General features: G+C 38.1%; 1 protein-coding gene across 2 annotated transcripts in view; it reads left to right on the top strand.

Annotated features, from left to right (window-relative positions):
• lrfn1 (leucine rich repeat and fibronectin type III domain containing 1) overlaps positions 1-17,032 on the top strand; it is a 173,287-nt gene that overhangs the window by 60,495 nt on the left and 95,760 nt on the right. Inside the window, exon 1 of one of the 2 annotated variants that reach the window (XM_061720392.1) lies at positions 16,051-16,102. The exons of the other annotated variant lie outside the window; for it this stretch is intronic. The gene's annotated coding sequence lies outside the window, so the exon portion shown is untranslated. Of the gene's footprint in view, positions 1-16,050; positions 16,103-17,032 lie in introns of those variants that run through there. 2 annotated transcript variants of the gene reach the window in all.

The raw sequence follows: 17,032 nt of genomic DNA, 5'->3' as shown, positions 1-17,032 counted from the left end.
CCTTGCCTGGTGTTAAATGAGTCCTATGGGACTGAACACACGTGATGGCTGAGTTTTTTTTTTATGTATGGTACATTTTCAGTGTTATATGGTTAATTATGATTATTGTCTTCTTGTTTATTTCGTGAAATGACTTTCAGTCCTGCAGAAATGTGTCATCTTTCCATTACTGTTTCCTACTCTTTGTTTAGGCATGTCAACGGTGAAAGTAAATGATGATGAAGCCACAGTGCAATAACTGTCATTTGTGCATGATTTGACATATCAATTGACGTATAATAAAGTCTTCTTAGGGTTTCAGTCTTTTCACATCATGCCATATCACCCTAACAATTCATGTTTATGTGCTTAATATGTCTAGTTGTGTGAAACACAATGATAATGGGCGAATGCAGCTGGAGATAGAGAACTTTTCCACATGTCAACGGGGAATGAGCTCTATATCTTCAAATGAAAAATCCTAATTGGCATCCTAGTTATGAAGAATTAAATGCAAAACAATGCAATCTGTCAGAGCCCTCTGAGCAGCCGAACAGCAAATTATCCCAAGAGTGATTTGCATTTATGTCTGCCAATGTGACGGCAGGATTTTAGACTTGTGGAGTTGAAAGAAATATCTATAAGTTACTTGGTCTAATTGCTGTTGCAAAATGTTACACAAAAGCACCAGGGCTTTCATTCAGGCATTACAGTGAGGAGTTCAGGTGCAGTGTGATTTACTGAAAGCAGTTAATCCCCAAAAGAGACTTCAGACTTGCATATCCAAGCAAATATGTAATTCTTTCCAAAAGATTTAGTGCAGAGATATAAAATGTTCTGCACATATGGCCAGCGGTATCAAATGGTTTCTAGGCTTGAAGCGCTGACGTAAAGACTATAATTTCTCTTTAAGGTTTTATAGCCCTGCTGCCCGTGAGAAACATGTGACTGAGCAAAATTCATTTTTGCCAGACGACAAAGGCACATTTCAGTGCCAGATAACCTTGGACACCTAAAGTTTCTGTGCCAGATCTTGATCTTGATCTTGAGTTAATGATGGAGTACAAATATCAAGGGGGAGGGGCCTCACTTCAGGAATTTGGGACATAGGCCAATACAAATTTAGAAAAATTATAAATACCGTGGATGTAAATGTCCTAACAACATGTTAAGAATAGTGTTTTCTTTCCAAAACTGTTGTTCATTTTAAGTACGATGATGGTAATGTAACCTCTGTGCTTACATTCATTGACACATTGGGTTCAGCTTGCCTGAACTTTCACTAATCATCCTCTGCATGTAAAATCATTATACCACATAATTATTATTGTCAGGGCTCTTCCTTCCGTTACTCTGTCATCTTTACTTGTTGCAGTAAGCAAGCGTTCATTCATAAAGCTTCCATTGTCACTCGCCTAACATTTTCAGCATAAAATTAAATAACAATAGATTTGTTAGAAGGCTGTGGGACGCTTTCATTGTTTAGCTATCTAGGAATAATGTCAGTGAGCTCTGCTAATGTTGAGTGAGAAAATTACACCTCTGAGGGGAACGGCTCAGAGGATAGCAAGGACTGAGAGTGTCTGAGGAGCTATAATGTGTTGGAACTGGGAGAATAACAAAAATGCAAGGTGAAGTTTCGGGTTTGTTAGTGGACAGAAATAACAGGGACAGACAGAAGTTACACTAGTTGAAACACAGACGCAGAATAATTTGCTGTATAACTTTATACAAACGGTCAGTACGTTTACATGCAGCAGTTCAATCGGGTTACTGATCGTATAAGACATCGCTCGGACTTTTAAACTGCATGTAAACACCTGAACCCGATCTAGTTCTGACCTATGTCGGACATTTAGTAATCGGGTTGGAGCACCTATAACCCATTCACAATCGGGTTGTTAACGCCATGGATACGGGGACATCGGATATTGCAGTCTGCGCATGCTGGAGAATTTACTCTGGGGGGGTTCACTCTGGCCAGTTATCTGATCTCTGAACAGCATGTAAACTCAGACAAGTGATCCGTTCTTCTGCATGTCGTTATCTGATACGATCAGAAATCCGATCTCTTTGCTGCATGTAAACGTACTGAGTGTGCAACATGTCATGTTCTGCTTACAATTCTGGACTCTTCTTAATATGTACAACATCTGTGTGGAATAAAACATGATATAGTGTTTTCTCTCTGAATTTGGTTACAAACTGTAATGTTTTCATGTTTGAAAGGAAGTTTTTCAGTTAATATTGTTTAGAAATCAAGGACAAAGTGCAAAAATAAAAGCAAATGTTGAAAATTACTTCCAAGGATTATGTTTTAGGGCATGAGATGTCTGTAGATTGTTCATTGTAGATAGGTTTGGCCGCAACTTGACTTTGGATAAGCGGAAGTTCATTAATGGATGAATAGATGGATGGTTCATTTAGATTTTTTTTCAGTGTGCAACAGCCAAATCTCAGAATGCCCTTTAAAATCAAATCTTCCCATGCACATGTTGACATGGACAGCTGCAGAGACCAAAAACAAAAGATTAGGGTGCAGATGTCACTTCATACTGCTGTATGGCTTGGAGCATTTTCATTCAGCAGTGTCCACAATTTCAGCATTCATATGGCAGTAATTTCATGTAACGTTCTACGGCTCAAAGATTACAAATATTCCATTTTATATAACAGTCAGTCTCGGCAAGCCTCATCTACAGTATCTTTCCTACCATCTGTCTTTTTAGTGGGGGTATTTTTGTGATCACGACTTTTAGCCTGTGGCAATGAACCCTAGCATCTCTGCTTTTTTGCAGTGTGTGCAATGCAGGAATGTGGGAATGACGATTTTATTTCATCTTTGACAAATGGATACCTTAATTTGTTATGGTTACCAGTGGACCTTTTTTTCTCCACTTCATGATTTTTACAGCTTTAGCTGTTACTTATTTTGAGATTTATTGGTACTGTATAAAACATACACTGGATTAAATAATGCCATAATTGTTTGATGTTGAAGTATAGAAAGCATTATAACTTAAGCATGTGCAGCACTGAAATAGTCATGTTGCATCATTATAGCTGATGTATACTAATATATGAAGACAACTGATGTAGAACAATGAGCTGCATGACTGCTTGCCTCTGTATTCTAAAGAAGATGTCAAATACACATGAATAAATAGATCACTCATAATCTATATCTGTTCCAGTATGTTTTTTTTTTCCTTTTTTAAACAGAAAAATCCATCCATGGCTGTCATGACATGCTGCTGGTTGGGAAGTGATCACAAATTGATTGTGATCTTAATGTAAATCATCTGTATGGTAGGGTTTTTTGTTCGTATCACTTCAAAGTCCAGTGAGTGAGATGTAATGACATCTAGTAGCATAAATTATAGATTGCAACCAACTTAATACCACCACAAGAATTTTTTCTAAAGAAACGTAAATTAATCTTTTCACACCATTCTACTTGGATAAAATAGTATTTTTTTATAATTGTGTAAATGTTGCAAACTAGAGGTTTCTCACTTTAAAAATGATACAGTTTATTGTCATTTTAATGGATACTTGCTAATGTCCTTATTTAAACATGATTCCAGAAAATGTGTAATACTATATAATATTGTTTTAAAGGAGCATGAGGCTCCTTTTAAGAAATGAGACTCTCTAGCGCCACCCTTTTCCACGACGGCCGTTGGGGGTACTGCAGCCAACAGCGAAGCCGGCACGGGAGAACGGGGAGAACGCGCATGCAGCGTCATGTGACGTCACATCCGCAGCCCAGCGCGGGAAATTCCGGGCACCATTGCAGCACATTTTGCAGCACACAGCCTGTTCAAGGCAACGGAGAGATACGCTAGAGGGCTCATTCTTTTTCGTTTGGAACGCTTCATCTGACATTATTACTAGAAAACTTAAAATGTATACAAATTTTTTTCATAAATCCTGCCTCAATCCGGCCTCAAGCTCCTTTAATATAAAAAAAAATGTTATGGATTGTGTTAAACGGAAAGATATCTACAGGAAAAAACATCACTTTTTATCATCTTGAAAGCACATTTTCAGATGAGTGAAGTAAGTACCAACTTAAAAACTCTGGTGTACACAACAAACACATTTTCTGAAAATATGTCTTTGAACGAAAGACTCAGATTCACAGAGCACTGTGACATCAAAGCCCAGATCAGAGCAGAACTCTCAAACCTTCTAATCTTTATCTTCATCCAACATTCAACTTTACATCTTGCTGTACTCCAGAAGCAGGTAGCACAAAGCTGTGGGACAGATTACAAATAAAAATGCACTCATACTACCCAAATTGTACCGTGGCACACCCATGCACCTCCTTCCACTCCCATTTTTGCCGCTAGCCCCAACTCACTTTAATCCAGCCTCAATCATGCTTCACTACAATTGACTTTGAGGCACTTTTGAGTTTTCGCTGTTCAGAAACAGCCCTCTCACAGCTTTGAATTTTTGGATCATGCTGCCATGTTGTTAAGTGATTGTGAAGTGAAGTGCAGCATCTACATGCTATCCACATGTTGCATACACACTCTCTTCCACAGACCTATTTTCCAACTGTGCCAGAGACCAGAAACCATGCCATGCTGGTGCATGGAAAAGAGCACTCATACTAGCAGAAAGAACCTGGCTTTAGGGTAATCAAGCGTGGGAATGGTAGGGACTCCCTGCTGTGAGTGCATCCAAAGACAATCTCCATGGAATACATTGGAAGATGGCTGGAGTTGGGTGTCTGACTGTACCTCCTAAAGCTGAATAGAGTTGGAAGACGTGCTATTGTACCATGCCACTGTTGTATTTTGACCAAAGTGTGTCACACGCTTTTAGATAAAACCTCATATGCCCCCTTTCATACCTGTATAGTTTCACTGTTAATACAGGACAGAGTTTTGTGCAGTGGTGATGGAAAAGTACAGCCTGTAATACTAACATGCAAATTGAATTTTTCATGTGTACAAAATAACAAACTTACTTAACATTATGTTTGGTGAAGAGAAAGGAATGATAATCCTGGAAATTAGGTCTGCTGTTTGATTTATAATGAGCAAATCTGGTAAACCAGTAATGTAGTTTTGTGATGCTCGGGGCCGAGTGAGGAGCGGCATGACTGTGAAATAAAATCCACCTCCAGAATACAGAGCTGTCATTAATCAGGCCCTTAGCTGACAGTCCAGTGCTTGCTTCTGCATTCCCTTCAGCCCCCATAGTAGGATATTTATGTTGATTGTCTGTAGTCCCTCTTCCCCCGCCTGCTTTCATCCCCCTCCTCTTTGTCATTAATTAAAAGCATGTAGCACATTTCAACTCACGGCTCTTTTTAAAACTGTGCAGAGTAATTTTTCCCATTGGGCTCTTTTCGCCTCATCTCTTTTTCGTGAAAATAGTCTCTCTCCGTCAGTGAAGCGAGCCGATATGGAAAAATGGACTGCACTTCTTTCAGATTGACTCTGAACAACAAGGCTACTACCTCAGGACACGGAATGGGTCTATTTAGTGATGGTTAAGGGACTGAGTTTTCTCTTGCTGTGCATGGTCCTTGTTTAATGTGCATTCAACACCCATTGTCGTCCGTGGGTTTGCAGCCTCTAAACTTATGAGAAGTGTGATTTCCTTTGATGAGATGAGCAGTATCTGACTGTGACAATGTGTGGTGTTAGGCAAGTGTGTCATCTTCTAAATATCACTGTCGCAACAAAGTTGTTAAGTGGCTACTGCTGAAGTGGCGTGTACAACAGAAACCAGACACAGAAAACACAACAGTATACTGTACATGCAACCTTAAAATCTACTGGTGTGATTCTTGGGAAAAAATCTTAAACATCCCTCTGCAAACAAACCACTTTACTCACCTCTGCGGAAATGCAGGTTGCTTTCATAAGATGACTGAAAGCTCCCTGTCAGAGGAGTGCTCCATTAGTGCAACCGTACACCCACAAATCTTTTTTTCTTTGACATATACAGTGTATCATGTGGACACTGCCGTTGTCTGTAATATGCAGCAGCCTCTGGACTCTGTTGCAGAAGTTATCAGTTATGGGGATTTTTTTTTCAGTCTTCATCACAACATATTTTTTTTATTTTTTTTATTTTCAGAAACACCTCAGTTGGAATGGAGCAGAAAATCTTGATTACATTGAGACGGATGCCAGCTTTCATTCTTTTTAGTTTCCTTAAGGCACGGTAAATTCAAAGTGAGACTGAAAGTTGGTCTTGTGGGGATTTCAGCAAGCAGTATATGCTATTTGATTGTTTTTGTGGCTTTAAATTAACATGGTCACTTTCTGAAGCCTCATGAAACTCCAACTGGAGCTTCATTACAAAGTGAACTCTCTCAGTTTTCTTTATTCTTGTCATTTATTGCAAAAGGCTGCATTACACATAGCATCAGTATTGAGGGAGTTTTGCATTGTTCCTGCCTATGCAGTTGCAGCATTGTTGTGGGTGGGGATGTGTGCCCTCTGGGTGAACAATAATATCATCAAAACAAACACGAAGTAGACTGTAGTCAAACCTGGCCTCGTTTCAGAAATTTGGAGAACACTGAAAAATATATGCATATTTATATATATATATATATATATATATATATTTATATATTTCTGCTCTGGTGAAACCACTTACTCTAAATTTCAAGGAAATGTTTAAGATTTATTAAGTGCCGAGTCGATTCAAACCACACAGTCATTTATCATGCTCGGAAATTTACAGCGGCACCGGTAGCCCGACTGTGGAGTAAATAAAACAACAGAATTCGCTCAGTATGATGCTCAGGTCATGTCACGGGGCAGGCGACGCTGTGTATTTGTGAACTTTTCTTTACCTACTCATCTGACTCAGCTCACGCTCTCTGAAAGCATATCGCAGGGTTTCCAGTTTTAGGAGGAGCTTTCTCCATAAGACACTCTGGAAATAGAGACGAGTAACCCTGAACGTCCTCAGATCGCCGCTATCGTTATTTCAGATGCATTTTGGTACTCTTTGTGTTGATTTTATGCAGTCCTTAGCCTTGTGTAATTAAATCAGAATCAGTGAATTATGGATATGTGAATACAGAATAAATTACAGGACTTGATTAAAGAACAAAAATATATATGCGAAATTATTTCTGTAATAACGTGAAAATCAAACAGCAACTTGATTATGGTAATGTACGTGATGTATTTAGTTGATAGGACGTAGTTGGTCATTTTTTCAAAAACTTTTTTCATATTCTGCAGTGTGACAAAAGTTTGGGAACCTTTTCAGCTCTTGATGATAGTTGATGAACTAAAAGATGACATAACTTTTCTAAGATGCATTAAAGGAGCTTGAGGCCGGATTGTGGCAGGATTTATGAAAAAAATCCGTATACATTTTGAGTTTTCTAGTAATAATGTCAGGTGAAGCGTTCCAAACCCAAACGAATGAGCCCTCTAGTGTATCTCTCCTTTGCCTTGAACAGGCTGTGTGCTGCAAAATGTGCTGCAATTCGGTCCCGAATTTCCCGCGCTGTCCTGCGGATGTGACGTCGCATGACGCTGCATGCGCGTTCTCCCCGTTCTCCCGTGCCGGCTTCACTGTTGGCTGCAGTACCCCCGACGGCCGTCGTGGTGAAGGGTGGCGCTAGAGAGTCTCATTTCTTAAAAGGAGCCTCAAGCTCCTTTAAGTGCAAGATGACGTTGACGTTTTGACATTTTTGGGATGCCTAGGTCACGAGCTGGTTGTAAATTCCAGCTGGTATCATGTCTCAAACTTTTCACCAATCAAATGTACAAAATATCCTCAAAATCCCAAAACATGAGACGTCTTCCCAAGGTCTTTAAACAGTTTGAGTTGTTTATCTCTTTTTCTCCAAACATTACTGGCTCACAGTCAGAAAAGGTTAACTACTCACAACTCGTTTTCAGAATGCATGAAATTTCTTAAAATATTTATTTGATTCTGACACTGTGTTTGTGTTTAAAATGTGTTTAATAAGGTGTAATTAGATCTCTTTATATTTATTTATTTTCAAATTGCCAAGTCCAAAGCAACTTTCTACACATAAATACATACACAGTCGCAGACACAGTTGTTGTTACCAGAACCACAAACAGTTACCACTGAAACAACTGGAAAAAGATTAATAAATAACAATTTGTTGAAAGAAATCGCCTGTAATGAGCTGGGGTAGGCTCCGGCAGACCCCTGGGATCCTGTACAGGATTAAACATATATAGATTAGTTAAAAATGTATAAAGGAATGTCAGACTTGGTTTTGTTGTAATTGAAGAGTTTATTAAAAAAAAGACAAACTGTTGTTCAGTGCAGAAAAATATATGCATGTATTTGTAAGATAGAAACTCATATGGATCCAGAGGGACTGCATTTGAATTTATGTTGACGTTTCCCAGCACTTACTTATTTGTATGCTTGTGGGTTACCGAGGGCTGGATGTGGTTGTTAGTGATTGAGCATAAGCTTTTCATGGACTTCAAATAGGCAAAACATGTCTGTAGCTGCTTCAGCAGCTTGTCCAGGCTTATTTAAATTCTACCCAGGCTCTACTTTATGTAACGGCAGATTGCTGTAATAATATAATATTATAAAAATATATATATGAGAAAATCAGTGTTTAGACATTGCCAAGATCCTTTGGTGTGTGACATTCAGTGAAATAAGTTTTACAGCGTAAATAATAGATTTGCAATGCGCAGTCACAATAACATTTCAGGATCCTTGGCCGTGTTTAATCTATTTAGATAAGACAGCCACCTTGTTAGCTGTAAATTAATTCATCCTCAACCACATTAAAATTTAAAGTGATTTGCCACACAGTGGCTTTGCGTGTTAAACACTTTCTGTAGATTTGAAAGTTTCTTTACGTTTGCGTCCTTCTTGACTACAGAGGTTGTCTGACAGGTGTTGTAATGAATAAACAAACTGATGTTTCACAGTGGAGAAAAGAATGAGGCGCGTTAACTGAGATAGAATGGCACGAAAAATGGCCATTCTGCGATCATACAATGAGCTAGTATTAAGGTTTAATTTACAGGCAAATAAGGATACAAAACAGTATAACCTTAAACTATAAGACTTTTATGTTTTTTATAGAATTAAATCATTAATTTGACTCTTTTCTTTTATATAAAAGCAGCTTTTGATAAAAAACAATTATGATGGTAAAATTGTTATCTGCTCTTCCTCTGCTGTCCCTCAAACGTCTGCGCCAGCAGTTTCTTGTCGCTGTCGCCATTTCCTAGGAGACGCGAGCATGCGTGAGCTTCACAGGCCAGCAGTAAGCTTGAGATGGCAGCTACAGCCACTGAAGGCGATGGTGTAATGTCAAACAAAGGTAGTCACATTACCTTTGTGAAAAAGAAGTGGTTCAATTTTCCCAAGTGAGATATGTGACAGACCGCAGTGCTGCATCAGATGCATCACATTTGTAAAAGTGCTTGCCTTTAATATGGGAAAAGAAAAGGAAGCCAGATTTGTTAGGGTGTAACACTCGAGCAGAGGCTGCGTTAATGCTTTTGTTAGATAAAGCTACCATGTGTCTTTGTGAATTACCTTTTCCAGCCATCTAGGAGCCGGTGCAGGTGCTTTAGCGTGAGTTGGGACAAGCTCCAGCAGACCCCCGTGACCTTGTATAGGATTAAGCGGGTAAAAAAAATGAAAAAAATGCACAAACTACAGCTGCTTTATTTAAACCATACCATTTTCACTTGCAATCAATGCACACATTCCTCTTTTTGCAGAGGCTATTTTGGTTTTCATGTTCATTTTGCATGTATAGTACATCCTTTTGTATTGAATTTATGCACATTATCATCCATAATACTGAAACAAATCAAATATTTTTATCCTGACAATACCGTCACAGTCTAATTTGAATTGTGACTGCCAAATTAAGTGTTGCACATTTGTTCTTTTAATGTCACTTATTATGGGGAAGTTTGTGATGCAGTCATTGCAGGGCATCACTGTGATGCCATAGCATCAGTCTTTCCAACTTTCCTGCTATCTTGTTGCAGTGTATTATGGAGAGCATTAAAAATGCAAAAACACAGGGCTTTGTTTATCCTTACTTAATAGTATTCTGAGTAGACGAGCGTTCAGGAAGCTCCCTCTGTTGCTCTCTTAAGACTTACAACAACATAAAAAGCCGAATATAAGCTTTGCAGAAGAGTTGCTCTATTTTCTACAATTTTCAAGCAATTGTGGAGCTCCAGACGGGCTTGTTGACGGTGGACGTTAAGCTGCGGAGATCAGCCAAGATCTGAGATGTGTAATTATTTTAACTCTCACGCTCAGGTCAGGCAGCTGAAGGCCTCTTCAGAGCTCTCTCGATCTCTCCCTGGCTTGCACTTTCTGTCGGCAGGAACTAACTAATTAGTTATTTTAAAGGGCCACAACGCTCTGTGTTTTACTCAATTTATTACAGATCCCACCCACTGCTGCTTTACTATCAACAAAATCAGGCTGTTTTGTAATATCCCCATTGCTTTTTTATAAGGAAGCCATCTAACACATTGAACGGGCTTGTAAAAAAAAAAAAAAGAACATCAGATTCATAATTTAATTCTTATTCACCACATTTGTAGTGCAGCTAAAGGTGTTTTTGCTTGAGCTGTCTGTTAACTTTATTTTCCATAAGCTGTAAAGGTATTAATTTTGTGATATTAAAAAAACTATATGTCAAGTCTTGGATTTTTAGCGCCCAAGATTTGATATATATATATATATTTATTAAGAAAAATGTATGATAGGATGTAGCCACGTTGAAATATAAAGATTAATGCATGAAATAATTCATTTGCAGAGCCATGTTTGTTGGTCATAACTTAATTAGAATAAAGATATCAACTTTGTACATTAATATACCTCTTAAATAGTGTGCAGCGATCTCTGAGTTGACGGAAAGCAGTAAAGCATTTCTTTTTTGACTACAAGATGTTGTCTGAAGGAATAACTTGCAGAAGAAAATAATTTACTCCTTCTTCCTCATTTAGAATTAAACAGCTCAGAGCCAAGACCAAAGTAAGAATCAATGACAAGAATGTAAAAAACAGATATTTTTGAGTTTTTTTTTTAACAGGTCTTTGAAGACAAAAAATAAAGGTATGGACATTTATGGAAAAGAGTAAAATTATTCCTACAATATGCAAATGTGTGTTGTGATGCATAAGATTGATAGATTAGATTACATTTGCTTTCGCTCCCTAATTAGCATCACTGGTCATGGCAGGATGGTAATTGTTTGCAGTAGAAAACAAATCAACCAAAAAAACACCCATCTGTTCATCTCCAGCCGTACTTTACCTCTGAAATACTGAACTGGAACTCAAAATGAGGAGTAATCACTTGAAATGATTTATTGATGCAGTTATTTGGGAGCAGAGCGTGTAGAGGTCACAGACCAAACACTACATTTGAAGGCGTTCACGTCGATTTAAAGAGAAAGGGCAGTAACCCTGTTTACTTTCCAGTGAACGTGTACACAGCGAGCTTTATCCTATTGTTCTGGCATCAGTGGAGTTTGTCTAGACTTCTTTTAAGGTCTGAATAAACAAAAATAAAGCCATTATCTTCTCTCCCGAGCATTTTTACGGCTCAATGTGTCTGGGATCGTGCTGAACCGTGTTGTAGGCCAGGGGTCACGCTAAACTCCTCCCGGTTATCAGTCTCTGACAGCACCAGCGCTTTCTGATTGCTGCTGCCGTCACAGTAGCATGCATCACGCACTTGTCAAAGCCTCTCTCCTCCACCCACCCCCTTCCCTTTTAGAGTTGACACTGCAGTCTCACCACACATGTACTGGCATGCTCACAGACACCCTCAAAAGACCCAAGAGCACACACGCACACATAGAGCGTCCATCTACAGACGCATTCCCGTTATGGTGACAAATCCTGACTGAGCTGGCTTGCATCTGTGAGTCATGGTGTGGTGTGGCGTGTTGTACGAGTCAAAACTCCCCTGTCATCTGCCCCTCCGCAGATGGATCTGAGAGTTGTCCAAGGGCCTAGTCTGATGGCTGCGATTGCAGGGCCGTTTTAGATGCAGTGCTCACAGGATTTGATGGGAAAACAACAGAGTATAGATATGTACCGTATTTTCTGGACTATAAGCTGCACCTGCATATAAATCGCACCCGCTCTATTTTTAAAAAAAAAATAAAAAAAACATATACAAGCCGCACCTGCATACAAGCCGCATCCGCTCTATTTAAAAAAAAAAGATATGCAAGCCGCAGATATTTATGTTGTGAGATTAGATATTTACTACATGTAAAGAACGATTTTGAACTGTAAGTGATGTACCTAAATAGATCGTTGCCTAACAGTGTCTTTTAACACAGTAGCAACTTTGCTGATTAAAACGGGACAGAACCAACAGAAAATAACCAGTATTTATTTATCTATTTATCTGTTTGAAATCTGCTTTTACCTACTTCTATCTACTAAAGAAGAAGTGGCATATTCTTCTTTGCATTTATTTTGTCTTAGTTTTGATTCTAATTCCGATTAGAACGCCGCGAGCGGTGAAAGAAAAATCTACAGAATATCCGCACCTTTGTATAAGCTGCACGATTCAAAACCTATGAAAAAAGTAGCGGCTTATAGTCCAGAAAATACGGTACTCCATAAACTTTGAGGTGTAAGAGTGTCTCACTGCAACAAGGAGGTCAGGTTTATCATCATGACTTGACTGGGTTTAATCCATTAAAGCATGAGCTCCCCCTCACGTAGCCTGGCCCACTGGATCTCTGAGCTGATCCCATTTTCTATGTATACATATTCTTTCTTTCACATTGGCTCCTGTGTGGCTTTTTGGATTAACTTCAGTGACACCAATCTGAAATCTGCTTTAATCTGGTGGCTTCTTCACTGGTTACTCCCGTAGGGGATAAAATATCCCTTTGGTTATATAATTAGACTTTACTCTCTGACCTAAATATAAATGATGACAAAGTAGTGATAAATAGCTTGGTGCGTTCACGTCTTGTTTTGTGCCAGCCTGGTCAAGATGCCTTCAATGACATAAAACGGAAGTGACAAACCGTGTTAATTAATGTGTCTGTTATACTATGTAGTGAATTGTAATAAAGAAAGGAAGCTGCTGAGCGGTGCTTAAATTCACCCAGTGGTGCCTCGCTGACTTTGGGTCTGTGCTGTGAATAATGCTTTGTATTATTTATTTGGACAATAAGGAGAAAATAGGATTGGATCATCCCTATAGTATAAAAATATATCTTTTCTTCAGCTGTCACTGTTGTACCCAGCAGTAAGTTTGGAAACATAGCTATTAAAAAAGCTTATTACCAGGCTCTTTTCCACTTCATAATGAAATCAAAGTGGAACAATTGACCTTGGTGGAACTAAAACTCTTTTACTCTACTCTCTTTCATTCCCATGGTGCAACACAACATTAGAAAGCCGTTCATTGCTTCATCACTTATTGCTCCCAGGGCCATTAACAAAAGAGGATTTCAGAATTTTTCATCAGTACTCTCATCTCTTGATTCTCGTGGTCCAAGGCAACATGACAGGGGCAGCAGGTTAAGGTTCATTCATCTGAAATGAACGGAAAAACAAGGAGTTTTTGGTGATAACTTGCGGGGATGCGATGTTAAAGGTCAATATACAGATGTGAGTTCATGCATGTGAATATACCAGAGGCGTTTCCTTAATATTTAATATTTTTATTTTTTCTTCCAAGGTGCTGCGAGTTCTCAGTCAGCAAGAGGATTGATAAAACACTGCATTTTACTTGCTCTATGTGTTTTTTTTAAATTAGTATTTATAGTTTCAGTTTAAATAAACTGACATTGTTTTCCATATATACGCATTGCCTAAAAATGTTTTTCCCTGCTTTAAGATTTTAAAATATCCGTTGACATAAATTGCCAGGTTTGGATTACAGTCAATTCAGATGCTTGAGACTGGATCAGGCTGCAAAAATACATTCATACAGTATTTAAAGCACCATTCACTAATGCTAACCAAAAATTTGCATTAAAATAAAAGCATGATGAAAGAAGCACCACTACAACACTCAACGGCAGAGCTAAATAAAGAGATAATCCTTCAGAATGTTACAGCAGTTTTATTTTAGAAAACAAACATTTGATTGTTAAAGGCACATGTACAGTCTAAAATTATCATACAGGTTAAACACTACAATCTTTATAAAGGTCCATAAAAATGTTAAGATGCCTTTTTATAAGCAAAGAGAGTGTTGTTCATGAGTGTTATTCATCCCAGAGTTAGATGAAATATCATCCAGGTGGAGTGTTCATTACAGTTTTAACATGTACAATTTGTTGTTCTTGTTTTTTATCTTGAATTAAAGGCTACAAATGGTTGTAGCCAAGCTACTGTGTATATAATACGACTACTACTACTACTGTCATTTAGCAGATGCTTTTATCCAAAGCGACTTACATTGTACATTATACATTGTTCATTTTTTATGTTGCTCTTTTTTTTAAATTATTTAGCTATTTATTGGCTATTTTTCTTTTTTCTTTTTAGGATATACTTTTTTATATACCTTTTCATTCTTCGTGTGTTTTTTCTTTGTAAAATTGTTGAGAGTGTGTATGTTTGCTACTGCACAAGCAAATTTCTCCTCTGGGGGATTAATAACGTTTCCATTCTATTCTATTCTATTCTATTCTATTCTATTCTATTCTATTCTATTCTATTCTATTCAATTCTATTCTATTCTATTCTAAAGAGCTGAGTCTTTAGTTTGCTCTTCAAAGTTTGATTCTATAGGATAAAAGTTATGAGCATAGGGTAGGAACCGAGGGGGACGGGGAGTACGTGTCCCATCCCACCCAATATTAGAGACAGGAAAAATGTATTCCGCAGAAGAAAAAAAAAAAAAAGATTTTGAAATCCTGAACTCACGTGCTTTTATTTTGAAAGCGCAACCTACACACGCCCCGCCCCCAGGGTTTGGGGGCGGGGCTTAACCGCAGCATCAAGAGACGGTCAAACAGAAACTCAGTACAGGTAACAAGATATGCAGGTAACGTTGCCATGGTTTGTTTATAACGTCTTATTGTTAGTTTACATTCATATTTAAAAAAAAAAACATATCTTTTGAGTTAAGTCATCTTAATCCCGGGAAGGGGCCACTCGTCCATAATTTAACTGCTAACTTTGTCAGCTTCTCAAGTAACATTCGCCAAATGTTTCAGCACAATGCAGCCACCATTTAAAAAAAAAAAAAAAAAAAAAAAAAAAAAAAAACAGGACCTACAGTACTCAGTTTTTTTAAGAGTGAGAGTGACTAATCATACTCGACTATTTATCAACATGTATGGCATTATATTAGATATTATGTGCAATAATGTATTATCAGGTGGATGATAGTACATAGAAGCAATGAAAGGTGGAGAGACCGAGGAAAGCTCAGGTGAGGTCTTTAATGGATTAGTGAAATATGTGCTAGCCCGGTATTACTCTTCCAACATAACATTTTTTTCAGAGAAAATACATGAGAGCCAGGTGGAGCTTGAGGGTGTGAGGTACGGTTTATTTATTAGGTTTATTGATTATAATAGATAGATAATAGATTTATTTTTTTTTTTTTTTTAAGAAAAATTTTCAATAATTATTTCATTAGGGTAAGTTTATGATTAGGTTCACTAGAACCCAGCAGTGTTATTCCCATTTAAATGGTGAAATGCTACTCCAGAGTGATCAAGTGGATTTTTCCCCATTTAGTTTTAAAATTGGCCACCGTTATGCTCAGGAGCTGTACCTTAGATCTGAAGCCATTTTTTATGTTTAGTAGGAGCAACGCAGCAGCACGAAGGAAACAGGAAAAGGAGAGGATGGAACAGGGCTTGAGGTGAGGTCTTAAAATAAATTAGTGAAAACTTTTACAGTAAGTTAATTTATGCTGTAAACAGGGTTTACAGAATGAGCTTATATACATCTGCAAAACAGTTGTTACAAATCTTCATTCTGTATGATAAAAATCTCAACAGATACTTTTTTAGCTTTTCTAAGTGGTGATACTGTACATTAATATATAAATGCTTGTCTGCTCTAAATACATTAATGCCATGCAGGGACATCAAGGGCTTGAGGCAGGGAGTCAAAGTGGGGGAGAGACAGTAGCAGACCAACAGGTAAGAGAGTAACACATGAAGGGGGATATTTTACAAGAGTTCACAAAAAGGTGGAAAATAGGGATGTCAAGGACTCATGTTCGGCCAATCGATAAATTGAGGCTGCAAGTCGACATGACAATCAAGTTAAAAAAAAAATTGTTGAGGACAGTGCAACAAACTGCATTCCCTTAAAGGGCCACAACTGTACCCATAGTATTTTAAATGTGTATCAAATCAATCAATAACAATTAGACTGTTTTGAGTCGTCGTGAGCATGAGTTGAAAATCAAGTCAATTTTCAACTTTTTTATGACCTATTTCTGCTGAAACTATTTACGGATCTATTAGGTTCCGAAATGCTTTTGGTTGGTAGGCTTTATTTTGACACCTCAAATCTGCAATTGTAGACATAAAAACTAAACGTCTGTTCACCTGAGATCCATTAATTCCTATGAGAACCCCCACTAAGCTCTCAATAGTTGTTTTCCCTTTATTCTGCCAAGTCGGGATGAGGCTTAAATCTGCTAATTGTGAATTGGCCTCAATTCACACGCAGAAAAATCTTTCCTGTTCCCACTGTTGGGCGGATAGCCCCTCTGTGCTGCCGCTATCAAAAATAAAAGAAAACGCATGACATTGGTAAATCAGTATCCCCATGCCCCCTGAGCTAACAGTGTAGTTGGACGACGGAACTTTAAACAAGATGATTACGCTTATAAAGTCACCAACAAAAGACTTCTAGTTCCCAGTTGTTTTCACTGACTTTGTCATTTAAAACTAAATTAAATAGTCTTTTCCATATTCCAAGGAAACAATGCATGTCATCGAGCTGCATCAGGATCAGTGCTCCATTCAATCAACTCTCTAAAATAGCTGACATAAATAGTCAACAGTGAACATCCTGAGTGATAATCATATGCATAATCTACCAGAAGCTGTTCCAGCAAG

Source organism: Cololabis saira, chromosome 4 (assembly GCF_033807715.1).
Source record: "Cololabis saira isolate AMF1-May2022 chromosome 4, fColSai1.1, whole genome shotgun sequence".
NCBI classification, from domain to species: domain Eukaryota; kingdom Metazoa; phylum Chordata; class Actinopteri; order Beloniformes; family Belonidae; genus Cololabis; species Cololabis saira.
The sequence above is the reverse complement of the archived record's forward strand: the minus strand, read 5'-3'. Positions and strand labels throughout refer to the sequence as shown.